Raw genomic sequence first — 6,125 nt, forward strand, 5'->3', positions numbered from 1 at the left:
ACATCCTTCCAAAGGTTTTCAGGCTCTTAGGTCGCAACCTTAAACACAATTGCCCATGAGTAAGGCTGCAAGCCCAACTCCCTTACCTGGAAGTGAGCCCTGTTGAATTCAGTGGGACTTATTTCTGAGTAGAAATGGTTATTTATTATTTTGCCATTACGTCCACATCCCACCTTTCCTCCAAGATGGCACACAAGGTAGGTTAGGCTGAGCACTGGGGGGCCGGCCCAGGGTCAAACAGGGATTTGAACCCTGGTTCAAGGATCAAATAGGGATTTGAAACCTGGTTCAAGGGACGCGGGTGGTGCTGTGGTCTAAACGTGTCCAGAGGAGGGCAACCAAAATGGTCCAAGGCCTGGAAACGATGCCTTATGAGGAACAGCTTAGGGAGCTGGGTATGTTTAGCCTGGAGAAGAGAAGGTTAAGGGGTGATATGATAGCCATGTTCAAATATATCAAAGGATGTCATATAGAGGAGGGAGAAAGGTTGTTTTCTGCTGCTCCAGAGAAGCGGACACGGAGCAATGGATTCAAACTACAAGAAAGAAGATTCCACCTAAACATTAGGAAGAACTTCCTGACAGTAAGAGCTGCTCGACAGTGGAATTTGCTGCCGAGGAATGTGGTGGAGTCTCCTTCTTTGGAGGTCTTTAAGCGGAGGCTTGACAGCCACCTGTCAGGAATGCTTTGATGGTGTTTCCTGCTTGGCAGGGGGTTGGACTGGATGGCCCTTGTGGTCTCTTCCAACTCTATGATTCTATGATTCTATGATTCTAAACCACAGAGCCTAGGGCTTGCCGATCAGAAGGTTGGTGGTTCGAATCCCCGCAATGGGGTGAACTCCCGTTGCTTGGTCCCTGCTCCTGCCAACCTAGCAGTTCAAAAGCATGTCAAAGTGCAAGTAGATAAATAGGTACCGCTCTGGAGGGAAGGTAAACGTCGTTTCTGTGCGCTGCTCTGATTTGCCAGAAGCGGCTTAGTCATGCTGGCCACATGACCCAGAAGCTGTACGCTGGCTCCCTCAGCCAATAAAGCGAGATGAGCGCCACAACCCCAGAGTCGTCCGTGAGTCAGGGGTCCCTTTACCTTTACAGCTCCTAGTTCCATACTCTAACCACTACACTGGTGTTTCCCAAACTTGGGCCTCCAGCCATTTTTGGATTACAATTCCCATCATCCCTGACCACTGGTCCGGCTAGCTACGGATCATGGGAGTTGTAGTCCAACAACAGCTGGAGACCTAACTCTGGGACACACCGCACTACACCATTTGTTGAGACATCTCAACTTTTGTCGGACCCCTGGTGGCGTTCTCAAACTCCAGTTGTTCCTTTGCCAATCTGACCTGTACCACTGCAAACCTTAACTTATTCTCCCACAAAACCATCAGTCATAGAACTTGTGGGATGCTTAGATTTGAACGGCGGCACACTTGTCAACATGGTTCTCTCCACTACCCTGGAGGGCAAGTGGGTGGTGATGTGGGTGATGTGGAAACAAGGGCCACATTCCTTCATGGGGAACCTTCTGCGGGCCACATAGCAGAGATCGGCAGGGCCAGAGGGAAAAGTGGGAAGAGCGAAGGATGTGTAAAATAGGTTGCACTCCAGCCAAGCAAATACAAGTTGCACCTCTCTCTCCCCCCTTTCTCCTCTCCCTCTTGCCAAATCCACCCACTCACCCTTCTATCCATGCAGGCAAGAGGCCCTTGCAGTTTACAAACAGATTCCAGCCAGACAAAAGCACTTGAGTGGGTGGAGCAGGACCAGTGATGGGCAGGGCTTAGGGAGAAGGAACAGCCGTGTCATGGACTGGTTGGATGCAGAGGAATGGTGGGAGGAACCAGCTGGGAAACCCCCAGGGGAAAGGCTCAGAACTCAGGGAGTGCTGGCAGAACAACAATGAGTGGTCAGAGGGAGAAGAAGGAGAAAACTGGGAAGAGGAGGTGTCAAAAGCTGAAGGGGTAAAGGGGCTTAGTAAGCTGGGAGAGTCAGTGGCAGAGAGAAGTCCAGAATTTCCCAGAACCAGATGAGGCATGAAAAGGGCGGAGGAGAGATTGCCGATCCACAGATGAAGTCTCCGATTGCTTGGAAAAAAACCTTGGAGGGGGGGGGGACCTTCAGTCTCAGCACCTGCTTCATAGGGGTAAGACCTTCCGGAGATGGGTTGCTGTGCTCATTAGGGTTGACACTCCTGCGCAAATTGGGTTTTTGCTAATAAAGAGCTAACTTCAACGCACATGGTGTGAGTTACTGTCGGCTCACTCCTGACAATGGAGAGTGCTGAAGGCCAGATTAGAGAGGTCTGGAGGGCTTATTTGGCCCTGGAGCCTGAGGTTCCCCACCTGCGGTGTATATGTATCCACTGTCCTTTGCACATCTTAGTTCATGATCTGCCCTGACGGCAGGATCCAAACCCAGCTTTGCCCTGTCTACTTGGGGATGGATGGGCAAATCTCACCTTCTGAGCAAACTTTGCTCAACCTGAGTTTTTACCTTTGATTGAGGAATCTCAGTATTATTTCATGAATAGGATCTCTTTTGTCCGTGCGTGCATGTGTAGATTCTGGCATGCGCTGAAGGGACATTATGCCGTTCTCCAAAAGGGCCATTCCATCTGTCACGGGAAGGCAAGGGGGCAAAGCACTGGATCTTGGCAGCTCGGATCAGAGGGCAGCTGGGGGAGGAAGATCTTGCCCCAAGAGCAATAAATCTGAGGAAAGGTTGCTGGCTTTGCCCAGCTGGCAGCACTTTGCCATCTGGAGAAATGAAATCTTGGTGCTTCCTCGGGGTTAATGGCTTCCCCCTCCTCTGGCAAGTAGCATGCCAGTCTTGGAAAAGTCTGTCCCATCTGTCAGAGGAAGTCAAGGGGCAAAGTGCCGGATCTTGGCAGCTCGGATTGGGCAGGTCCTGCACCAGCTGAAGCCAGGGAGGGAAAGGTTGTTGGCCCTGCCCATCTAGCCCCTCTTTGCCAGCTGGAGGAATTAAATCTTTGCTGCGGAGACCAGAGGGTAAGGCTCCGAGCGAAGCCCTGAGCCATCAACCTGCAATTGTTTTCCTGGAACTGGCTCCATCAATCTGCGAACCGTGTGAAAGTTCTTCCATCAATCTCTGGCTACGTAAGAGGAGAACCAGAAGTTTCTTTGCAAGAGAGATCTTAAGCAGAAACTCACAGCGTTGCAGTGAAACTTCCTGTTCCATGCAGCTGCGTACAACAGGCCAGGCCTGAATTTAAGAGCTGCAGGGAACCGTTGTGGCTACAAGACTTGAGGAGGTGCCCTGGCCGTCTACTCAGCTTTAGGAACAAGCAGTCTTATACTGGGTCAAACCATCTGTATGCATTGCTTACACTGATTGACAGCAGTTCTCCAGGGTTTCAGGCAGAAGTCTTTCACAGCCCAGTCTGGAGATGGTTGGGATCGAACCTGGGACCTTCCGCATGCAAAGCAGATGCCCTACCACTGAGCTACAGCCCTTCCTCAACTACTTGCCACTCAACAGCTGAAACCAACAGTGCAAACGGTTCAAGTTGACTTGTAAAGCTGGCAACATTGACCTGCATGGCCGGCAAAATAACATTCTTTCTTTTGGTTTGTTAAATTGCAGCCCCGCTGCCCACCGAACAACCAGTGTGCATGTCTGGGATTATGATCAGATCCATGCACCCATATTTATTGTAGTATAGGACAAGGATAAAATGGTGTGTATAAGTTGTGCACCCAAGTCGTGAAACAGGCTACACACAAAGTACAAAATGAGGAATCAAATTGTTAAATAAGTGTGTGTAGACACTTGCCCAATCTTCCCCATGGCTCTGACCCACAGTGGAATAACCTGGTGACCACTCCCACCTTGCCCCCGCCTCGGATCCAGTTGCAATTAAGTTTAGGGATGGGGCTAATATTTAATTAGGGTTTTAAAACCCTAATTAAACAGAAGAGGGCTGGAGGAAAGAAACCTTGAGTCTACTTCTCGGATGAGACAGAGGCTGGCGCTTTTACATGTTTTCACTTGTTCTTGATGTTCTTAGATCTTTTATAATACGTCGTGTTTTAATTTAAAACGCATTCTTTTATGACGTTGGTGTTTGCTGCCCTGGACTCCTTTGCGGGGGAAGGGTGGGAAAGAAATCGAATGAATAAATAGCTCCAAAGAACTCGAGCAAGCGAGTCAAGTCATATGCCTCCGGAGAGGGGTAGGAAATAGGCATGGTGTGAGAGTAAAAGGATAAGAGAGAAGCCGGTTGGACAGAGAAGGAAAAGAACAGGTTTTCCACAATACTGTACAGGAGAAAGTGTTCCACAGAGGTTTCTGCTTCTAAAACGGAGGCCACACAAATTATCTTGCCTGGATGTGACCTCTCCAGGACAACATTTGCCCAGAAATCAGACAGAACAGAAAGCTTTCTTGCCTTCAACCCCCCCAGGAATGTGGGGTGGAAAATGTTCCAAAATGGAAACATTTCCAGTGCTTTATTCCCCCCCCCCCCCCGGAAAAATAATCCATTCCATAAGTTCATTGCGGGTGTCAATTGCAAATAAATACTAGGCAAGCTTATCAGTTTCAACGTTTTCAAGGGATGTTTACTAAATACAAGTAAACAACATGTGCCAGATTGGATCCCTCTCCGTGGCTTCGGAGACTTTTACCGTAATTTGCACCAGAAAATTTCCTGGAAAACCCACGTCACTGATCACCCCCCAAAGTCTTGAGTTTGTAATGAACAGGGAGGGATATGAATCTTGGATATGCTCAGAAAGCATTCTCCCTCTCTTTTTTAATAGCATTTTTAAATTGTTTATACAAAATTTTATACGTTTTAACTTTAACCATTTCAAATATTAAAATAAAAGGTTCTATTGAACCTTCGGACCTCCTTCCTTCCCTCCATGAGTTCCATATTCAAGATAAAGTTTCCTGTATCTTTTCCCTTTATCCTTCTATTAAATATCTTTAGTTATCATACCTAATTCCACATTAGAAGTGTCATTACATCCCTGCCAATGATTTTAACTGTTTACAATGGTCTTTTAAATAAATTAAGAATTTACTCCAGTCTTTTAAGAATACTTGATCTTCCTGGTTTCTGATCTTCCCCGTCAGTTTCGCCATCTCCGCATACTCCATCAGTTTAATCTGCCATTCTTCTTTCGTTGGTACTTTTCCTTCCTTCCATCTCTGGGCTAGAAGCATTCTCGCTGCCATCCTTGCATACATTAAAAAGTCCTTTATAAGTGGGCATTATTGTCTTGGAAGATGTTTAGTAAGACCAGTTCTGGGGTGGTCTCTAGAACTTGCTTGGTTATTTTACATATTTCTTGTATGGTTGTTGTCCAGAGTGGTTGGATTTTGGGGCACTCCCACCATTTGTGCACCCTCTCCAGCATTTTGGTGAGGTTCCTGGGCGTATTAGCGCTAATTTTCTTGGTGTTAGATACCACCTGTAGGTTAGTTTTAGGGTGAGTTCTCTTCTTTTTGCTGATATGGATTTAAAGGGGGGTTTAGACCACATTCTTGTCCATTGGGTGGGGTTGATTTTGTATCCTATGTCATCCTCCCATTGTTTTTTGATTGTGTCTAGTACCTCTTTCCCCCTTTTCTCCCTAATATCTCAACAACCAATGTTACATGGGGGGGGGGGGAACCTGAGAGAGACACACACTTTTGTTAACCAAGAAAATCTTTAATAAAAAAAGTCTTTTATCCTTTTTTGGTATCTCTTCACCTATTATACCTAACAAAAACGCTTCTGGTTTTTTTTAAACAAATGTGTTTTTAAACATTTTCTTTAATTCATTAAGTATCGTTTCCCAGAAAGCTTTTACCAGTGCGCAAGTCCACCACATATGGTAAAAAGTACCCTCCTTCCCTTTGCATTTCCAACACAGATTTGAACTAGTTTTATACATTTTCGCAATTTTACTCGGTGTTAGATACCAACGATACATCATTTTCATATAATTTTCTTTCAGCGAACAGCATGCAGTAAATTTTATTTCCTCTTTCCATAACTTTTCCCAAGATGAAAGTTGAATATTATATCCAAAATCTCTAGCCCAGTGTATCATCACTGCCTTGACTTCTTCTGCTCAGAAGCATTCTCAATTTGAAATGATTACTTGACAC

This window comes from Lacerta agilis, chromosome 2 (assembly GCF_009819535.1).
Source record: "Lacerta agilis isolate rLacAgi1 chromosome 2, rLacAgi1.pri, whole genome shotgun sequence".
Lineage (NCBI taxonomy): Eukaryota > Metazoa > Chordata > Lepidosauria > Squamata > Lacertidae > Lacerta > Lacerta agilis.